The following is a 21624-nucleotide window of genomic DNA, read 5'->3' on the forward strand; positions in this document are numbered from 1 at the left end:
TTTTCATATGTTTATAAGAGAAGGTCATTTCCAGTATAATGTGTTTGGGGAAAAAAACTCGAGAAGTTAAGAAGCTTAATAGGCTTGAGGAGAGTGAGTTTCCATAATATTCTAAATTAGAGTGACTATTGGATCTTCACTGCTCCTGATGGGTTGGGTATGGAGTTCACAAACATACATACCTCCTGTTTTATGCTTGAGTCCCCTGTCTAGCACTACTGTCAATTAACTATGGAGCCTCCACTTTAGCAGGTTCAGTGATATGATGGGACAGTCTCTATCGCTTAAGGCAGAACATACCATCTTTGAACTTTTGCTATTTAGAAGATGCTTCCTAAATTAAACTACAGTGTCTTTTTATAGTCTTTGGTCCTAGATTTATGACTTACAGCCAAAAGGAATAGGCTTAATCACTTTGTTCACCTTAAGACTTCTCAAATGTTTGGAACCAAACTCAAGCTTGACAGAGTCTCTCTTCCACTTCTCTTTCCTCTCAGCATAATGTTTCCATTTCAGTCTGTGGTTCCCTATAAGAATTGATTTCATGTTTCTCTACCATCCCTGTCAAGTGCATCTGAATGTATTTGTCCATTTACTTCTTAAAGCGTACCACCCAGAATGCTGTGTGTACTCACAGTATGCTGCAGCCAATGCAGGACAGTTTTACTGTGCTTTTGGTGGCCATACCACAGTGTTCTTTCATATCAAACTTACTATTGATTAAAATTCTAAACTTTCTATTATATACAATCCATCACAATCAGTCCTTTCATGCTCTTAAAAATTTTGGTTATGCTTTTTAATGTGTCTTCTGTCTTTTCCAGCTCTGCCATCTCCAACCATGGCAGATCAGCCTTTTCGTTCTTCATCTAAAAAAATTGATAAAATTGTACAACATCAAAGAACCAGCTCCCCAGAAAGAACCAACCCTGCTGATATCATGATTTCTGACTTCTTTTTTTTTAAAAAGATTTTATTTATTTATTTGATAGACAGAGATCACAAGTAGGCAGAGAGGCAGGCAGAGAGAGGGAGGAAGCAGGCTCCCCGCTGAGCAGAGAGCCCGATGCGGGGCTTGATCCCAGGACCCTGGGATCATGACCTGAGCCGAAGGCAGAGGCTCAACCCACTGAGCCACCCAGGCACCCCCATGATTTCTGACTTCTATCCTTCTGAATTATGAGGGAATAAATTTATGCAAGGGAATAAATGTAAGGAAGGAAGGAAGGAAGGGAGAGAGAGAAAGAGAGAGAGAAAAGAAGGAAGGAAGGGATGAAGACAAGAAGGAAAAAAGAAAGAAGAAAGAAAGAAAGAACAAATGAATTAACCAGGAAGTATTTTTATTGGAAATATGCTAGTATAGAAGTTCTTTATTTTATTTGAAGGGGGAGGGGCAGAGGGAGAGAGAGAGAATCTCAAGCAGACTCTGAGCTCAGTGTAGAGACAGCACAAGGTTCTATCTCATGACTCTGAGAGCATGACCCGAACCAAAACCAAGTGTTGGACGCTCAACAAACTGAGCCACCGAGGTGCCCTGAGTAGTCCTGGGATTCATGAACCAATAGAAGCTTGATGAATTTTATGCAAATGTGTGCATAAAGGTATTTTTTTCCAGGATGAAACTCCATAGCTTTTATCATATTCTTAAAGGTGTGCATGGTCCAAAGAAATTAAGAAGTCATGTTCTAGAATGGCATAGAAATCAATACTGTGGCTGCACATTCATTCAATCAGTTTAAAAAAAATCTATTTGAAAGGTTTCTAGCCAATGGTTCTCCATCTTGAACACATGAATGTCATGAAGGACCTTGTTAAATGCTTTCATGTATGTATACTTTGCATTTCATGTATCTCTGATTTTCAAGGCTATTGGCCATGTCAGAGAATGAAATGAAGCTAATTTAAGCTAATCACCACTTATATTTTTAGTTGCCCATGAAAAATTCTTTTAATGGTCTATTTTAGAATTTTTCCCATGACTCAAGTAGTCTATCATTTATTCAACACATAGTTATTTAGTTTTGGCTCTGTATTGGGAACTATTCTAAACACTAGGGCTAAAAGAGTGAGAAAGACAAATCTTTGCTTATTTGGAGCTTATGTACTAGGGAGAGAGTCAGACAATAAACAAACACACAAGATAATTTGAGGTAGTCGTGAATGCTCTGAATAAAATAAAAAATAAAATAAGGACATTGGATAAAAAGTTCCTGAAATGGGGTAAGGGCAGTAACTAGATGGGTCAGGGCAGTCTTTTATTAGAGAATATTTTAGCTTAGACCTAGTTGACAAGGATTTAGTTCATAAATATATAGGGGAAGAACAGTCCAGGCAAAGATAGCAACAATGCAAAGGCCCTGGGGCAGGAACGATCTTGGAGTGTTCAAGAAACAGAAAGATGATCAATTCGACTGAAGCATAGTGAACACTGGGGCAATAATAAGTGGTGGAATTTAAAAGGGAGGCAACAAGTCATGGCCATGGTAAAAAGTGTAGACTTTGTTCTAACTTCAGTGAGGATAACTTCATTGGATGGCAATGATAAAGAGTGTATACTTTGTTCTAAGTGCAGTGAAGGCTGTAGGAAGCCACAGGTTTTCATGGTCTGATTTATGTTATTCAAAGAGTCTAACTGCTGTATGTGGAGAATGAATTGTAAAGAAGCAAGAGTAGAATGGAGACAGTTTACCTGTATTTAATTGTGGAATCTGCCTTCTTTCTTATCTTTTTTTTGGGGGGGGGGGGTAGTGGCAAAGGTAGAGGAAGGGATAGAATCTTAAGCAGGCTCCATGCCCAGCATGGAGTGTGATGTGAAGCTCGATTTTACAACCCTGAGGTCATGACCTGAGCCAAAATCAAGAGTCCAATGCTTAACCGACTGCCTTCTGTCTCATTTTAAAAGAGAGAGAAAAAAGAAAGGAGTGCCTCTTAAGCAGTCTTCCACAATTTCTTCTCTTCATGATTGCTCAAAGGTAATTAAGATAGGTTCACCAACTGTATATATTCATGGATTTAATTCATAAGCCACAGGAAAATGAGCGTGGATTTATATACCTTAAATCATTTGTCCCATGTGAAGAGGCAAAAGGCAGTCATTGAGTAACCCATGAAGAGCCAGTGGATGATCTGCTGCACCAAATAGTAGAAGGGCTGTAGGACAGAAACGGAAGCTACGTTGCTTACAGTTGGGCTCTCCTGAATTAGTTTCACAACCTGTCTTTCCACAATAACAATGAGGAATTCCAACTGGAAGCAGACCCAGTGGTTACCAGTGTAGGCTATGCCAGAGGGCCCACAATAGCAATGAGAGTCCCTGGGATAGTTCCTTATCTCCAAGGAACTTGAGTCATTTGAAGAAGCAATGGGCCACCCAGACATTGGTATTGTCGTAGAAAGGAAGGAAGGAAGGAAGGAAGGAAGGAAGGAAGAAAGAAAGAAAGAAAGAAAGAAAGAAAGAAAGAAAGGTGGAAGAATCTATTTCCCCGGTGGCCTAGAGCAGGGTTGATGCAGAAACGTGTCTCTTTCCACAACACTCCTTTGCCTCAGAGCACAGAGAACATGGAAGCTAGGGAGTGGGAAGACATGGTATTCTTAGCCTCTACTGTCAGCCAAGTCTTCATCTGAGGAAAGGGGAAACTTTCACGGGAAGAGTAGAGGGCCCATGTTTCCCTTCTGGGATCCCCCATGCATGTTGCCTTATCTCTCTCCCTCTAGCCAGGAATCTGTTTTTTTCTTCTGCCAATGTACTATGGTTGTATATGTGCCTCTACCACCGCCCCCTCCCCATGGTGGGGAGTGGAGGGGTACAAGACCCTCTCTGCTCTGCTTTTTCTACCTTGGAATTAAGCCAGATAAAATAATTTCTCTTTGTTCAGTTTTTTTTTTTAAAGAAATGCCTTTAAAACACCAGAATGCTAGGGTTTTGTGCATGTGCACGCATGTGTGTGTGTGTGTGTGTGTCTTATAATCTTTTCAACCACCTCCAGCTTAAGTTTTTTCTCAGCAATGGTTGTTTTTTACACTTTTCAGCCTGAAAATAATTCTCTTTGACAGGGAAGACAGAAACGAAACAGGATTTAAAAGAGTCTACTTTCCTCATGTCATCCATCACCCTGGACAGCTCTCTGGTTTATTTAGGTATTCCTTCTATTTTTTTTTCTGCTACATCAGTATAATTTACAATGGTATCATTAGAATTGTCTTTTTGAAAGTTTCCTTGAAGCACATCTTGAATTCCAGTATCCCATTCTAGCTCTGCCATTTACTACCTTGGACAAAGTATTTAACCTTTCTGTGTCTGTTCATGCAACTGTATAATGGAGACACTAATATCTACATCATAGAGTTGTTATGAGGATTTAATGAATTAAACATGTAAAATGCAGGACACTTGGGTGGCTCAGTGGGTTGGGCATCTGCCTTCAGCTCGGGTCATGATCCTGGGATCTTGGGATCGAGCCCCACATCCGGCTTCTTGCTCAGCAGGGAGCCTGCTTCTCCCTCTGTCTGCTGCTCCCCCTGCTTGTGCGCGCTCTCTCTTTCTCTTTCTGACAAGTGAATAAATAAAATCTTTTAAAAAACATGTAAAGTGCTTTTAACAATGCCTGGCACATGGAAAATGCTCAATAAATGTTAGCTTCTATTATTACTGCTGGTGTTATTATTATATCTGGGACATGAGCTTCAGGTTCCATAACTTCTTCATATTACTTCAGGTTACCACCAGCCTTACAATGTCTATTATCGGATTCAGTGTTAGACTGTCTTAGTTTCTCCTTCTTTTTTTTTTTTAAGATTTTATTTATTTGAGAGAGAGAGTGGAAGTGTGGGGAGGATCAGAGGGGAGGATGAGGGATAAGCAGATTCTGCTGAGCACAGAGCCTCACGTGGGTCTCAATTCCAGGACCCTGAAATCATGATCTGGGCTGAAACCAAGGGTCTGATGCTTTACCAACTGAGCCACCCATGTGCCCCTCTTGACTCCTTTTTTTTTTTTCCTGTGCACTTTTTTGTCATCAATTCCCAGAGCAACATTTGGAGGTAAGTTATACTGACTTGAGTTTGAGTCCTGGCTCTGACATTTGCCAGCTCTGTAACTTTGGAATAATAGGGATTACTTTCTTTAGCTTCTTCTTTAGTACAACAGGAATAATATTATCTTCCCTTGTTGGTGGGGGGTTGGAATATATGTAAAGCTAGTAAAGAGTATAACATATGATAAAAGCTCAATAATTTCAAATCTGCTTCACTTTTCAGTGTTTTTTGCTGCCCCAAAGTTGTTGTACTATCTGTAGGGAAAATGATTACTCTTCTTGGAGTACGATGCTCAAAATGGGATCTCTTGTCCAGTCTGACCTTCTGGCCAGCTAGGCTGCCCTTCTGAAGTTTTCAACCTTATACCCATTCCGTGGCAGTTCTTGGCCCTTTGCTGCCCTTGAATAGCCACTAGTTATATTTAATTATTTGATACTTGGTGATTTCTCATGGTAGTGCCATCTTGAGCTGAATTCCATGTATAATTTATATCATAATCAATGTAGTTTTCAGGAAACAAATCCATATGGAATGCAAACTTTTCCTAATGATCTAGTTCTTCCCCTTGCTTTAGTTTGTCCTACATTGGCTTCTGTTTCCTCCTTGGTAAAGTGAGCATGATTACTGTACTTAACTCACAGGGTATTGGTGAAATTATTAAGATATTCAGTTACAGTGCTTCACACAGTGCCTGACTCACAGTAAGTACTCAATAAATGGTAGATACATAGACATAGGTACATAGGAATACATCATAACAGATGTCTGAATCATCAACATGGACCCGTGCTCAATTCCCAATGTTGCTGCTGATACCAGGGATCCCCATTTCTTCTGATTTTCATGGAAAATCTATTGCTCTTATATTCTCTCCATTCAATGCCTTGCTTCCTTATTACATAACTGTCTTCATAACGGCATGTACTGAAAGAGTTTGTTATTTGCCTCTGCCGTGGGGATGGGGTAAGTCCCCTTCACTCTACAAATAGGAAACTGTATTATCCCCTTCCTACAGATGAGAAAAATTAAAACTCAGGGAGGCACATCTGATGTCATTGGCATACCTGTTGAATTCCAATCTCTCCTGATCAGCGGAGCTGAGCTTCTGTTTCAAGGCACCCAACTCCTACAGTCCAGCATCCTGGCTCCACATCCAGGTTATATTATCACAAAGCTCTGATGCTCTGCCTGGCTGTGGTCAGTTCTTGCTAGTCTCTTCCCACAAAGTATCAAGTCCTGTCCCTTAGGCCCACCATTTGCTGGTTCAAGAGATCTGTTCGGAACGAATCACTAATGCTAGACTATGATGTTTCTACCTTCCTGGCTTCAAGTATCCCATGCTTGGAACTTCCTGTTGCTGCTATGCTCCGCAGGGGAAACTTGCTCTCCCCTGGCTAATAAGGCTAGTTAGAACCAAGGATGAGGTACCACCCTGCCTTGGTGTTTGTTCCTCACACTCCCTTGGGCCCGTACTGTTATGATCCCATCAGGCTTTATGCCGGGACCCATGGGGAATGAGAAAAGGATACTTTCAGTCTGTGTGGATGAATCTTCTTCAGATAAGGGCCTTCCTTGAGCCTTTTAAATTTCACTATCCATTTCTCCACTTAGTAAGTCTGTTATGCACCCTGGAAAAGCATTATTTAATTATTTGTCAATGTGGAGAAATAAATTTGCCCAAACTAATAATAATTGTGCATGGTGCTCTTACCTGCAAAATTTGTGAATAAATAAATCAATATGTTAAAACTAGAGTCATTTCCTTTTAGACTTGAACCCATCTGGCGTGGGGGTGGGGGCTTAAAAAAACAAATGTTATGGCCGTTGTAATGATTAATCGTATACCTTTTTATTTTTTTAAAGGTCTTCTTATAGGAGCAAATGTTATTGTTGTGTCCTGTAGTTTGGGACTTGGTGGTGAAAATGAGCTTACCTAATGTGAAAGATACCATCAAATGCTGACATGCCAGGAAGTCTCACTTTACATATGAGCATTTAGAAATTAAAAAGAGTGCCAGTTTTGAGGGGGAAAAAATGAGACAGAAGATCAATAGTGAAGAAAGAGTGAAGCCATCTTTCCAGTCTTTGTATGTGATGGAATGAAAGCAACTTCTAACTCTAAGGAGTTCTGTGATGTCTCTTGCTATGGCAACTAACACCATAGAATTTATATAGATGATGAAAGAAGAGAATAAAATTTTATGTTCTGATCTATTAAATTGATCTAGATTTTGTAGATATATATATCAAGGGATCAGGACAGTGAGGTTCTCAGCTTCTTGATGGGCTTTATTTATGGTTTGAAGTTTATTTTGGTACTGAAGAGAGCTTAAATTCAAAGAATGTTATTTTTTAAAAAAAATCTCTAAGTCCTAACGGAGATAAATTGCCTTAGTTTTGTGAAACCCTACTCTCTGAGAGTCAGTAATTTATTGTGAAATGTTGGAACAAAGGTAATTAAAGGTATAGAAGTTAGTGATCAATCATTTAACAAGTGACCAAGTGCCTTTAATGTGCCCAGCAGCGTGCTTGCAATCAGGCTAAATACATTTTGCAGTGTGTGCTTGCAATCGGGCTAAATACATTTTGCAGTTTGTTCATGTGAAACAAAATTGAGGGAGATGTCCCTTTACATCTCCTGTTAAGTATTCTTGGATAGGTGTGTCTTCAAACTTTCTGCTCTAAGTTAGACCTAAAGTGAGTGAATCAAGTCAAATCTGAAAGTGAGCTAGAAGTTTGCTTAATTAAAACAAAAAACAAAAAACAAAAACATAAGGTTTGGTGTCATGACTTCAAAATTGTCAAGAAAGCCAGGGATAGGAAAAAATAATCAAGCCAGGGCTCAGATATCCTCCTCAGTCAGGAAAACCAAGTATCAAGTGAAGCTAGAGAGAATGATGGGACTCAGTACACTGGCATGCCTTCCTTCCTTCCTAAGAAGCCTTCTCTTTCCTGATATCTGACAGCACCTCACATGTAAGGCTGGGCCTACTACTGTTTCTAGAAACAGTTAACAGTTAACACTTTGAAACAGTTAACAGTCCTGAGCCACTGCTTTATTGCTTTGCTTCCCTCTGTGCCTTGCACATGGTAGATGCTCAAATATTTTTTTCTGATGGATGGAAGAGCTCATTTAATGGTTGTTGAAGAGAAAGAATCAAAGACTGGAGGTAAACTGCCCTGACTGTTACATTTACTTCCCCCCTAGAAAAAAAACTCGAATGTATCTTTTGTGTTTCATGTTAGAAGTTGTATGTAGTTCATTTTAAACCACCCAAAGAGCACAGAAAATACAAAGAACAAAAGTATAAATCACCTGAAGTCCAGATATTTATGAGGCCCACGGTCTCTGCGTTTGTCAGATGGGAATACTAATAGTGTTTGAATCGTGTGCTTGAGGCCGGGTTAAATAAGGCAGTGCTGGGTACAAATACAGTGTTGGATAAATGTTCGTTATAATCCTCATTAGTATCATTGCCATCATCATCAGAATTAACAATCAAAAGAGGATGGAAAGAACTAAAATTTAGTATTAGAGATGTTTCAGCAGTAGAAGAAAAGTGAAGTTGTGCCTGTTCCTTTGAGATTTATAGGAAGGGAGAAAGAAGAACTATAGAAATAAACATGATATGTGAAGAGTAGATCAGGGAGAACATTTTAGGGGGATTTCACTTGAAGAAAATAGATCATTTCCTGACAGCAAGAATGTAGGGAGTAGTAGGGGGGATTGGGGCTTGGATGAGAGGAGAAGGTCTAGTCCCCAAGGTACCATTCAGCAATAAATTGTATGAATCTGTGCCTTGTTGCTGTAGGGAATGAAACAAGAAAGTATATTTTCCCTTTCCCCAGCTTTCTCAACTATCTAGAACACTGAAGATAAATTAAGAGAGCCTTGAGTGAAAATTCAAACTTCTAAAAGAAAGAAAATGGTGTGGGGGGGCAAATAGTACAGATAACAAGTGGATGTCTGAACTATGGCTTAATTTAAAATTCTACCATAATGGCTTTTTACCGCAGCAATTAGAACAAAAATAAAGCTGGTAGTTTCGGATAAACAGAAGCTGAGTGTTGACAGGGCTCCTAAAGAAACAGAAGCTACTGATAAAAATGGAAGTTCGGCAAGCACTCCAGGGATGAAGGGCAGCCAGCCTAGTCAAAGTGATAGGCTGTTACCAGGCCTCTCAGAAGAGCATATTGCCAGCCAAAAGTAATTGCATATGGGCACCATTTCCAAGGATTAATGAGTGAGAGGAAGGATAAGTTATTTTTGATATTTTTATTTATGTTGTTGAAGGAAGAAAAACTAGTGGCTGGCAAACACAAATCTTGAGAAGTTAATACTTTAGATGTTGAGTCTCATGTTTGAAGATGGGGCTGGATAAACAGGGAGCTAGGAAAGAGCTTTTATTAATTCTAGCTTGGCGAGGGGCAAATCAATATGTCTTCTGTGGGTATTTTACAGGTACCTTAGGCTCGTACCTCAGTTGGCTGGCTTAGTGGGAGATAAGGGCATTTTGGTTAGCTGGACTTGTTATTGTTTTAAGTGTTATTAACTCATCTACGCAGCAAAGCTTCCTGACATGTGGACACCCCTACAAGCATAATACTTCTCCAGTTTTATTCATGTGTGTGCAATTGTATTAGTGCAAGTCGAGATTATGCACTGTTAAGAAATAGTAGAGACCAAATGTTATCTTTTAAATAGTGAATGATATGGCACTCTCCTACACTGTTGAAACCGGACCCGTTGGTCTCCTTTCAGTTCCTTGAATGTATCATGGTCTCTTATGCCTCAGAGCCTTCACATGTGCTAGTGCTTCTGCTGGGACTGCTCTGCCTCCATCCCTTTCCCTTTGCTTACCTGAGCTTCTACCTGACTTTTAGGTGCCAGTCAAATGGCACTCCCTCAGGAAGTCTTCCCTCATCTAGATGGCCTTGTAGCATTCTGAACTTGTCTTTTATAGCACTAAATACAAGTGTAGTTCATTATTTTTTAGTTATTAGTTTGATTCCATCTTTCCTACTAGACTGGCTTGTGGGGATAATCATCATTCACCCCCTAACCTCCTGGGTTCTAACCAGTTGAATCTGTACACAAAGAATGGAAAACAGTGGTCAATACCCCAGAGATACAGGGAAAATTGTTAGAGGGCACAGACTGGGCTTAAGGCTAAAATGGCCTTTCTGTTCTCTTGCCCCCTGGGCCCTGGTGCTAATATGACCAATCTACCCACCCTGGTGAGAAGCAGGAAAAGAGCAGAATCTGTTGACACAGGCGAATACAAAAGTTGTGAGGGTGCTGCCTTTCTTACAGTTGAGGCAGACAATAGAAGAGACAAAGTAAATCCTCTTTCCTGCTTTTGGAGGCAAAGGAACCTTAGTCACTGGGATAATCGCTCAGTGAGTGATTGAATCCAACCAATCAGATTAGTCAAATTCCTCCTCCTGTGGAAGAACTGAATGTCTTAGTAAAGAGAGAGGTTAGTAAAAATAAGAATTAGGCCTGGGGTAGGGGAAGGAAGAAATATATCTGCACTTCCATCAGACTGTAGGCCAGGGACCTTGTCTGCTTTATTTACCCACTGTATCCCCTGTGTGTTAAAGAGTAGTTGCGAAGTTTAAAAAAAATTAAAATATGTTCTTAGCACGGCATCTGGCACATTGTAAGCATTCAATATAGATTTGTTGAATCATGAATCAGCCTTTACTGGATTACTGACTCATGGCTAAATGGCCAACCAACCTTTGCAAAAGACATGGTTATTTAGTGGAAAATCTGGTTTGCTACTTGGTGTTTGACCTTGATCAAGACACTTAGGATCTCCCTTGAATCTCAATTTTTCTCGTATGAAATATAAGGTGCTTGAACAAGTTTGATTGTAATTGGTCCTGTCTAGCTCTAGACTGTGATTCTAAAATGCAAAGTTCAAATGCCCTTTACTTTAACTAAGCAGAAAAAACCTCAGGGCAAAAAGTAAATTCTTCTTCTTAAGAGTTATATAGCTGAAAAGTTTCTTTTTTTAAGATTTATTTATTTATTTGAGAGAGAGAAAGAGAGAAAGAGTCTAGGAGAGGTGTAGAGGGAAAGGAAGACAGAGAATCCCAAGCAAACCCCCCACTGAGCATGGAGCCCAACATGGGACTTGATCCCACAACCCTGAAATCATGACCTGAGCCCAAATGAAGAGCCAGTCGCTCAGGCAGCTGAGCCACCCAGGTGCCCCATGACTGAAAAGTTTTCTAAAATCAATCAGAAATGGCAAGTTTTGAAGAGTAAAGTCTAATTAGAAACATAAGAAGCTACAGGTGATTCTGAAAAGAACCCCCCAAAAATGCAAAAACAATTTCTTTTTTTAAAAGTAGGCTCTGAGCTCAGTGCAAAGTTCAACATGGGACCTGAACTCACAACCCTGAGATCAAGACCTGAGCTAAGATCAAGAGTTGGGTGCTTAACCAATTGAGCCACCCATGTACCCTGCAAAAACAGTTTCTTAAAAAAGGGCAATTAGAAAGTGTTATTAAATGTAATTAGCAAAACGATTTAAATCTCAGGTTTTTGCCTTGCACAATTTAGTAACCAAGGATAAATCTCTGTCAATTATTTCCTCCCCTTCAGTTAAACCACCGAGGTTAAAAGCAGTAAGCTCTAGAGTTATTAAAGGGTTACAGGGAAAGCTATTAGTTATGTGGCTTCTTTTTATTCAACCTGCAACCCAGGTTTACATTTAATATATGTGACTCATCAATTTCTGAATTAAGGTCCTTAATTAATATCTGGCATTTTTCCTTTTCTCTGAAAGCTTTACACACAATTACAGAGAGTGTATATATTTAGAGTCTTTTCTTGACTTACCTTTAGTTACGAACAATGATTTTCCATTTTATAATTGTTGAGGCTTCTATTAGCTGAGATGTTAGTAGTCAGGCAGGACTTTCCTGAAGTTCTGAATTTATGATTATTCACAGAAAAATATTTTGGTTTTTTATTTTTTATTATTAAACATGCTCTTTTATAAGCCCAAATTAATGCTTTTAGCAAAGTATTTTACAGATACTACTATATTTCAGGAATAATGACAGACATGGAAAATACAAAAATGATTAAAACTGTCTTTGGTTTTAAGGAGTTGGCAATCTAATGGAGGATAAAGTCATGCAAAAACATAATTCCACTAGATGGGAACCTGGGTGGCTCAGTGGGTTAAAGCCTCTGCTTTCGGCTCAGATCATGATCCCAGGGTCCTGGGATTGAGCCCTGCATCGGGCTCTCTGCTTGACAGGGAGCCCACTTCCTCCTCTCTCTCTGCCTGCCTCTCTGCCTACTTGTGATCTCTGTCTGTCAAATAAATAAATAAAAAATCTTTTAAAAAAATATTAAAAAAACATAATTCCACTAGAAATAAAAACATTAAGTTCTTGAAGTTGACACATATACAAGGTGCTATGGGAGTATAGAGAAAGGATTGAATAATTCTTTCCCAGGGAGTCATGGGGAAAATGCCATTTGAATGAGTATTAAATAATGCATAGGGAGTCAGTATACTCCTAACAGAGAGAACAGCACATACAGAGGAAAGGAACTAGTAAAAGGAATAATTTGTTCAGGAAACATGAGAAGAATAGTTTCTTCGGTATGGAAATATTTACAACAAAATGACAGAAGATTGACATCTTTCATATATAAAGAGCTTTTATAATTCAGTGAGAAAAGATGAACACCTCATTAGAAAAATGGACAAACATTAATATAAAATATTTCTTGGACACTTAGTATATTTACAAAGTGGTAACAATGATATACTCCCTGACATCATGGAGCTTGCCATCTAGTGGGAGACACATGTAAGTAAATATAACAATTACAGTTTAGTGTGTTGAGATTATAATCAGAACACGGAAGAGGCATCTAATTCATAGTTGGGGAGCCAGAGAAAGCTTCCTGAAGAAGTAAAACTTCTAAGTTTTAAAGGCAAAAAATGGGTAGTATATAGACAGACACAGAAGTGGGCTAAGGGTGAAGGGGCAGATGAGTAGTCTAGTCATAGCAAACAACATATGTGAAGACCTTGAACTGAGAGAGAGCGTGGTATATTTGGGGTAAATGAAGGCACTTAAGTTTGGCTGCGGCAGAGTACAAAGAGAGAAATCAGATAATGTCAGTTTTCAAAACTACGTGCAGAAGTTTGGGTTTTTTTTTCTTAAAGATTTATTTATTTATTTGAGAGAGAGAGTATGCAAGAGAGGGTGGAGGGGCAGAGGGAGAGAATCTCTAGCAGAAGCCACGTTGAGGGCAGAGCCTGACATGGGGCTTGATCTCACGACCCAAGAGATCATGACCTGGATCAAAACCAAGTGTCTGACACACTAAGCTGACTGAGCCACCCAGGTGCCCCAGATGTTTGCATTTTCTTCCTTTTTTTTCTTTAGAGATTTTTAAAATAATTTGACAGAGAAAGAGGGAGAAAGCACACAAGCAGGGGGAGCAGCAGGCAGAGAGAGAGGGAGAAGCCAGCTCCTCGCTGAGCAGGGAGACCCATGTGGGGCTCCATCCCAGAACCCTGGGATCACTACCCAAGCCAAAGGCAGACACCTAACCGACTGAGCCCACCCAGGTGCCCTAAGTTTGTGTTTTCTTAAGGAAGCCATTGAAATGTTCTCAGTAGGAAGGCAATAGTATGATAGATTTGGGCTTTAGCCAATCTGACTGACTATAGTATGGAGAATGGATTGGAGTGGCCAACATGTCCATTTAAGAGGCTTTTTCTGTAACCTAGTAGAAAGATGATGGTGGAATGATAAGGAGGGCATCAGTGGATGGATTTGAAATTTATTTATAAAGTAGAATTGGTAGAACTTAGTGATTGATATGATGTATCAGGAGTGGTGATAAAAAGAAGTAAGGACAGCTTTGGAAATTAAGATGATGAATAATGTTCTGGACATGTTGATTTGTAGGTGTCTAAAGGAAATGGAAATTTCTGGAATTTACTTTTATGAGTCTGGAACGTAGGTGGGAGGACTTGTGGAGATAGAGGTATGGAAATCATCAGTCCTGAGTTCATCCGGAGACAGCTGAGTATTGTAAGAAGATAAGAGGGGTAAGACAGAACCCTGGAATAGAACTCTGCCGCATACAAAGGAAGAAAAATTCTCAAGATGAAAAGGAATGGTTGAGAGGGTAGGTAAGAGGAAGGCCAAGGTATTGTTGTGTTATGGAAACAAAGGGTGAATAGTATTAAAAAAAAAAGTAAATAGTTAACTGTATCAAATGTTGCTAAGAGGGGTGCCTGGGTAGCTCAGTCAGTTAAGCATCTGACTCTTGATTTCAGCTCAGGTCATGATCTGAGGGTCGTGAGATCGAGTTCTACATTGGGGCCTCACACTCTGCTTATCCTAATTCCTCCCCCTACTTGTTCTCTCTCTATATATATTGTAAATAAATAAATAAAATCTTTAAAAAAATGTTGCTGAGAGGTTGTATAAGATAGTAGCACTGAAGCGAGTCCTTTAGGTTTAGTAGCAAGGAGGTTGACAGTGGTCTTGTGGAGAACAGTTTCAGTGGAGTGTTGGGGGAGGCATCTAATGTGTCCGCCAGTGGGTGGGAAGTGAAATGATAACAGGAATCAGACAAAATAGCATTAACACATCATTCACAAAACAAGAAATACAAAGGGTCAAGAAACATAAAGAAATTCCATCTCTTTAGTAAAAACCAAACAAACAAACAAACCCGCCCCCCCCAAAATAAAATGAGACACTACTTTTGGCCAGTCAAGTTGGCAAACATAGAAAATTAATATACTGTCATTCACCACTTGGTGGAAGTGTCACTTGATACAATTTTTGAAGGTCATTTGGCAACGTAAGAAATTTTAAAAATGTGAATACCTTTTCAGGTCACAATTCTGTTTCCTCCTTGGCATAGAGAGGGATACATGCTCCTCATCATGCCTTTTCATTCTTGTGTTCTCTACTATCACCACATAACAGCTGTTTGGAGCTGAGAACGGCAATAATTCCAAAGGGGGAAATTTTTCTTGTTCTGTATGTCTCTTGTTGTTACTGCTGGTGTTTTGTATGTTCATACTCGAGTGAATGGTTTATTTGGGGTGTGCTGGGATGCCAGGTGAGATTATTAGGAGTGTTATCTGCTGGAGGACATGCCACCTCAGGCCTTTTAAAATGCAGAGTTAAGAGGGGCACCTGGCTGGCTCATTTGGTAGAACATGCGACCCTTGATCATGAGTTCAAGCCCCACGTTGGGCGTGGAGCCTACTTAATTAAAAAGTAAAATTAAGGGGCGCCTGGGTGGTGCAGTCTGTTAAGCATCCAACTCTTGGTTTTGGCCTCATGTGGTGATCTCAGGGTCGTGAGGTCAAGTCCCGGATCAAGCTGCATACTCAGCATGGAGTCTGCTTAAGATTCTTTCTCTCTCCCTCGGCACCCCCTTCCCCACACACACTCTCTCTCGCTCTCTCTCAAATAAATAAATAAATAAATAAATCTTTTTTAAAAAGTAAAAATAAAAAAGTACAGAGTAATAATAGAGAAAGAAGGATAAAAGTCATGCAGAGAGCCAGACCACCCAAATAATTTTCTGCCACAAATTCTAAAGGACTCGGGATGTGTTGCCTGGCAGCAGGAGCAATAAAGGAGAAAGGAAAGCCAACAGTTCTTGAGGATTTTTTTCTTCCAATTATCCGAATCTCAAGTAAGGAAAGAGGTAAACTAGTTAGCAAGAGGTGTTTGTTGAAGTTAGCCTCACAAAATCAAAATAAAGCCAAAGATAATCTCCATTAGGATAAGGATTTATGTCTGTTTCACGACTTCATTGTTACCACCTAAAGGAAAGCCTGGAAATAGTAGGTACCCAGTTAATAATGGTTGAAAGTAGAAAGAACATTGAATGGGAAATTTGATAAGCTACAAAACCAGAGGAGTGAAGTGTGGATTGTTGACAGTTTGTTGAAGTTTGTCTTTTTCATCGTTGCTCTTATTTAACAACAAACACGAAATCTGGAGGCATCTGACTGCGGTTGCTTTTTTGTTTTCTTCATTCCTTCTTCCAGAATGAGAAAGCGTTAACTAGAAATCAAAATGGCTTTGCAGATAGATGGTGACTTTAAATTAATTTTGTCATCTGCTGTGTGGGAGAGGAGAAGGGAGAACATTATCCAGTCACGAAGCTTGTGTTAACGTTAATTGGTGATTGTTGCAATGTGCGCTGCAGCTTTTACTTTTTCTAAAATGCAACCATCTGATTAGTTAGCTCCATTTGGAGGAGAGGCAGTCACAATTACAGAAATAGGAGAAATGAAAGTGTTTTCAACACGTTGCATAAGAATACAGCTTCTTAAGGGTTGGTTTTTGTTTGTTTGTTTGTTTGTTTTTCATAGCAAAATTGGATATAGGAACCCTTCAAGTGTACATGGAGGAAATTATAGTACTTTTTGATTATCTCTTGGCTCTCACCTTTTTCTCCTATACCTCATAATTCTATTTAAATGATAATAGTTTCCATACGAAAACTTTCACTGTTGTAAAGCCAACAAGACGGGGACTCATTCCGTGCACTAGTTAGCAATGCAGTTGTATGATTAACAGCAAAAAGAAAAAAGCTATGCTGGCTTTTTGGACTCTGACTGCCAGCATTCTGTAGTTTAAACTGTTGACTCCTTGAAATGATTGATGGTTTGAATTTTCTTGATGCAAGACTCTCGTGGTTTTCCACCTACACCTTTGGCTTCTTTCCTTCTCTCTTGCGTGTAGATTCATCTTATACTACTACCTAGCCAGTTTTAGAATCTCTTCTCTTCTCACTCTGTGCTCTTTCTTTGGGAGATCTTATTTGAATTACCACCTTACTCTAATGACCTAAAATTTTATCTCTAGCACAGGTTATTCTCTTCGAGCTACCTACATGATGTATCTTCTTATTCCAAAGGCAGTCAAACTCACCATGTTCAAAAATAAGATTAAAATTTGCCTCTCCAAATAATGGTCTCTACCAAACATGCCAAGCCAAAATCATTCTGATACCTGTCTCCTCTCCTTTCCTTGCCCCATCCAGTCTGTCACTAACTCTCTCCATTTCTTATTATCTCTCAGTTCTGTTTCTCTTTGGCCCTACCACCAGTAGTCTAGTGCAGTTTACACTCGCTCACATTCAAAACCTTCTAAATTATCTTCCTGCATCTACCTTTGCCCCATTTCAATCCATTTTCTGCAGTGCAGCCATTTCAAAATACAGATATGAACATGTAATTCTCCTTGCCACTGATCTTGAGAAAAGTTTAGAAGTTTTAACAAGACCTAGAAAGATTTGAATGATCTGAACCATTCTCACCCTCTTCAGTGTCCTCTCACCTTGCACTTGCTTTAGCTCTTTGTGCCCCAACTGCACTGGCCTTCCTTTAATGCCTGGTCTCTCCATGCTACATCCTGCCACAGGACCTTTGAACATGCTTTTGTCTTGGCTAGGAATGCACTTGCTTCATTTTGTCTGGTCAGCTCACACTCATCATTCAGATCCAAACTTGTTTTTCTTTAAGAAAGATATTTATGACTTCCTTGACTTGTGACTTCCTTGACTATGGAGACATAGCTTACATTCTCCTATTCCACTGTGCATCTCTTTATTATGCTTATCACATGGGTGTGTGGCTGGGGAGGATGGGAGCTCCCAGCTGGCCTGGGCGGTGGCAGGGTGGAAGGTGTTGTCATCTGGATGGGGGACAAGCTTTTGCTTTTCCTTTGTGTCCTCACACGTTGTCTCTGGGAATGAATTCCCTCAGCTTTAGGAAACACCTGGCTGCTGCTTTTACTTATGATTCAACCCCATTTTGTACTTGCTGTTCCTTGACTATGTTCTATACTTTTCCAACTTGATGCTCACTCTGTAGGGTAGAGCCACCTCTTTCTTTTCCATCTGTAAAGATGCTACTTTCTCAATAATAACAATAATAATCAGAATGTTTTGCTAGTTGCTTACTTTGTGCAAGGCTACCTCTATTTTGCCACTCAATTCTCACAACAATCCTGTTTTGTACATTCTAGTATTAACTCCATTTTACAGATGAGGTAAGTGAGGCTCCGCAAGGCTAAATAACAGCATCCACCACAAAGTGTGGAACTGTAGGAGCTAGAGTTTTTGCGGAGAAACCTGACAAAACTGGTTTCTCATGATATGTTCTACCTGGTGAAAAGACACTTCAGTCATAAAGGCTTTTTTGATGCGCTCAACAAGATGTGATCTCTTTTTGCAACTTTCTCTGCATTGTATGTATGCTTCTTTTATAGTGATTATCACATTCTGTGCTTTATTATGAATATGTGTATTCCCGTGAAGCAGATAATAAGGTCTTTGAGGGTAAAGACTATATCTACTCACCGTGCTCTACCCTTGAAAGACTTTAGGATAGAAAGTTAGTCAACCTCTATTATGTAAGAAGGTTGAACCTATCAAATTTTTTAAATTTAAATTTAAAATTTAAAATTAAATTAAAATTTAAAATTAAATTTAATTAAATCAAAATTAAACTTAAATTAAATTAAATTTAAATTTAAAATTAAATTTTTTAAATAAAGATTTTATTTATTTATTTGAGAGAGAGAGCATGAGCAGGGTAAGGGAGAGGGTGAGGGAGAAGCAGACTCCCCGCTGAACAGGGAACCCGATGCAGGCTCCATCCCAGGAACCTGGAATTGTGACCTGAGCTGAAGAGGGTCATGACCTGAGCTGAAGGCAGACAGTTAACCGACTGAGCCATCCAGGTGCCCCACTAGTTGCAAATTCAAACGAGTATAGGGTTAAGAATGTAACAAATGACCGAGATGGCCCGTTTGGCTGTGATATACCGAAGAACACAGCCCTATCTGGAGGGAATAGCAGCTCTTTGGTTCCTCTTGATTGTGATCACACTGAATTGTGTGTTACCTTGTGTTGCCAGTTCTTTTGATTTTTCAAGAGAATTCAGAAATCTGGATTTTTCTTTTTTCTTTTTTAAAAGATTTTATTTTTAAGTAATCTCCACACCCTTCGTGGGGCTTGAACTCACAACCCCAAGATCAAGAGTCACATGTTTCACCAACTGAGCCAGTCAGGTGCCCCAGAAATCAGGATTTTTAGATAAATAAAGTGATATCTCCTGCTTTTTAAGTGTTGGGAAAATTAAAACATAGACTAGACCGATATGGAGTAGCTCATGGCCAACAACTGGTAGATACTGTTTCTGCTCTTCCTTTGAGCTCTTTTTTTTTTTTAAAGACTTTATTTATTTATTTGACACAGAGAGAGAGAGAGAGCACAAGCAGGGGGAACACCAGACAGAGGGAGAGAGAGAAGCGGGCTCCCAGCTAAGCAAGGAGCCCAACACGGGAGTTGATCCCAGGATCCTACCAACAGAGATACACAGGCGTCCCTTCCTTCAAGCTCTTATCTTATACAATAATGATTATATGTAAATGAATATTCTAATACTATCAAATTTCTTCTAGAAATCACTGCTATTGTGAGAAGTATCTTCTACAATGCTTGAGAGTAGGAAGAAAGAGAGAGAAGAAATATCAAACCCCCAAGGTTTCACTAATGTTTTGGAAGAACACACATATATTTGAAAGAACAGTATCTGAGTGCCCATTCTATAATTATCTGCGTGTGTATTTATAAGCATAGATGAGATGTAATTTGCATATGTATCATTGAATATGCATATATTTATTTTATATACAGAATCTACAGATTTACATTACATTTTACATTTATGCAAATTTACACTTGAATTTACCAAATATGTAGATTCATGTCAGAGATTTTTGAAAAATTAAAAAAGGCTCAGATTCAATTTTAGCTGAAAAGGGTTGAAAACTGGACCGTGATCTCATCGCTTTGATAATCCAATTCCCTAAACTAGCCAGACCTTGGAAAATGAGCAGCTTAAACATGCTTGTGCCTGTGCTAGAATTTGAAATGACTGTTTAATCTGTTTTGGTCCTAACTTGTATAGTAAGAATATTTTTGAGAAGCTACATGTTGATGGGAATGAAAATGAACTAGATCAGTCACCTTCAGTACATGCAGACTAGAAACTCTTTTCAAGTTAAGCTCTACTGCAGGAGCTGAGTTTCTCAGGTCACCAGAGTCTTATACTGAAAAACAGTCTAGATCAACATCTAAAAATAGGTGTAAAGAGCCTATTGTGGACGTGGCCCAGCATGAAATACTGTGGGAATATTGAAGAAAGGTAACATGTTCAAGGAGTCGAAGTTTGGTCAGTCTTGAGCAAGAATATAAATATTTGGCAATATTTTGTTGGGTTTTAGGGATTTCCTTCCTGGATTGGCTTTAGAAATAGGCTAGACATTAATCTAGGAGATGCTCAGTTTCTTTCCAATTTGTTGATGCTTTATGTTACAATTTCTTTGGGGGTAGGAGTATTGTCTTAAAAGCACCTAACTTCAAACTTCCTTCTTTTAGAGTTTCTTCTAGGTTGCAGGTTGCATTTTTAGCACAAAAGTAAATAGAGGTGGTTATATATTAGCCAGAGGAATGACTACAGGAAGAGAACATAACATAATCCCCTTGACATTCTGTAGATCAGAGAATGTTGGAGCTGGAAAGGACTTTAGCAGTTCCTTAGCAGTTGTCTTACCCTCTTAGGGAGTTAGATTAGATATCTCCAAGACCCTTCATAGCTCATTTGTCAAATGGGGCAGCTGAGGCCCAGGGTCAGAGTTTATATTTACTGTGGATCAATCTTTCAGGGGAAAGGGAGTTGACTCTTAAAATACCAAAATGAGTTCATCTGAACCCATGAAAAATTTGCAACAATTTATGTGGCATTTCAAATAAATGGGGCAGAATTGGTCTAGTACTTGAGATCCTAGAAATAAAAATTTTCTAGCACATCTCTTTCTTTAATCATAAATTCTAACATATCTTGTGCATCTCTGTGGAAAGAAGCAAACCAATTAAACAGAAGTGCCTAGCTCAGTGCTGAGTTCATTGCAGGCTTTCAACCTGTATGTGTTCAGTGACCAGAGGCAGTGATGCTCACCATAGGTTTCTATTTAGTTTTTCATGTTTCTAATCTAGATGTCTCACTACTGGCAGTGGAAGTAACTTTGTGATATTCAGAGTATATTTTCTTTGACCTAAGGCTATAACTCTTCTTTGAGGCAGAAACTAATTGAACAATTCATTTTGGTATTTTTTTTAATCATGAAACTGCTGCAAAAGGGATATTTGACTGCTATATAATTTTGTCAGATATATGAAGAGAAAAAGCAATTATTTGCCTGGATTTTATGTCCTATTAAAATTAAATAAATGCGTAAAATACATAAATAAAACCTCATTGAATGTTGGAATGTCAGGGAAGAGAATGAAATTTGTGTCTATTATTCTCATTTGTTCAGCACAGCTGAGAATAGGAAACTGGTGCTATTAAGTTTTAATCTTTCTCCTTTCACATCAGAACACTCATATATATGATTTTTTAAAAATTCAGCGGGGAAACTGTATGTACTTTAATATTAATTGCTACTAAATTGATAGTATTTCATATGAGCCATTTAAAAATTATGAACTTT

General features: G+C 39.0%; 1 pseudogene across 1 annotated transcript in view; it reads left to right on the plus strand.

The window, feature by feature from the left end:
* The window catches only part of LOC308337458 (proteasome subunit beta type-1-like), an 82586-nt pseudogene that overhangs the window by 54567 nt on the left and 6395 nt on the right, over nt 1-21624 (plus strand). The window contains exon 2 of the transcript in view: nt 9052-9241. The product of the transcript in view is annotated as a proteasome subunit beta type-1-like (transcript). The remainder of the gene's footprint in view (nt 1-9051; nt 9242-21624) is intronic.

Source organism: Martes martes (genome assembly GCF_963455335.1).
Source record: "Martes martes genome assembly, chromosome: X".
Classification (NCBI taxonomy): Eukaryota; Metazoa; Chordata; class Mammalia; order Carnivora; family Mustelidae; genus Martes; species Martes martes.